Source organism: Octopus bimaculoides, chromosome 10 (genome assembly GCF_001194135.2).
Source record: "Octopus bimaculoides isolate UCB-OBI-ISO-001 chromosome 10, ASM119413v2, whole genome shotgun sequence".
In the NCBI taxonomy this organism is placed as follows: domain Eukaryota; kingdom Metazoa; phylum Mollusca; class Cephalopoda; order Octopoda; family Octopodidae; genus Octopus; species Octopus bimaculoides.
In genome coordinates this window covers 53,525,298-53,525,694 of record NC_068990.1, presented here as the reverse complement: position 1 = coordinate 53,525,694, position 397 = coordinate 53,525,298, and positions in this window count along the sequence as shown.

Here is a 397-nt window from a genome sequence, read left to right as displayed (position 1 = left end):
GTGTGTGTGTTATCTTACTTGTTTTACTTCTTATACGTGCTTCAGTCATTAGACTGCAGCCATGCTCGAGCACCGCCTTGAAATATTAGTGGACTAAACGGACTCTAGTACCTATTCTTTTAAGCCTGGTACTTATTCTATCGGTCTCTCTTGCCGAAGCGCTAGTTTTGGGGACATAAACACACCAACACCGGTTTCAAGCGGTGGGAGGAGGGGGCAATCACAAGCACAAAGACACACACATACACACACACATACGCACACACACAAACATATATATATATATATATATATATGACAGGCTTCTTTCAGTTTCCGTCTACCAAATCCATTCATAAGGCTTTGGTCGGCCTGAGGGCATAAGACAAGAAAGAAATTTGACTAAAGTGCCACGCAG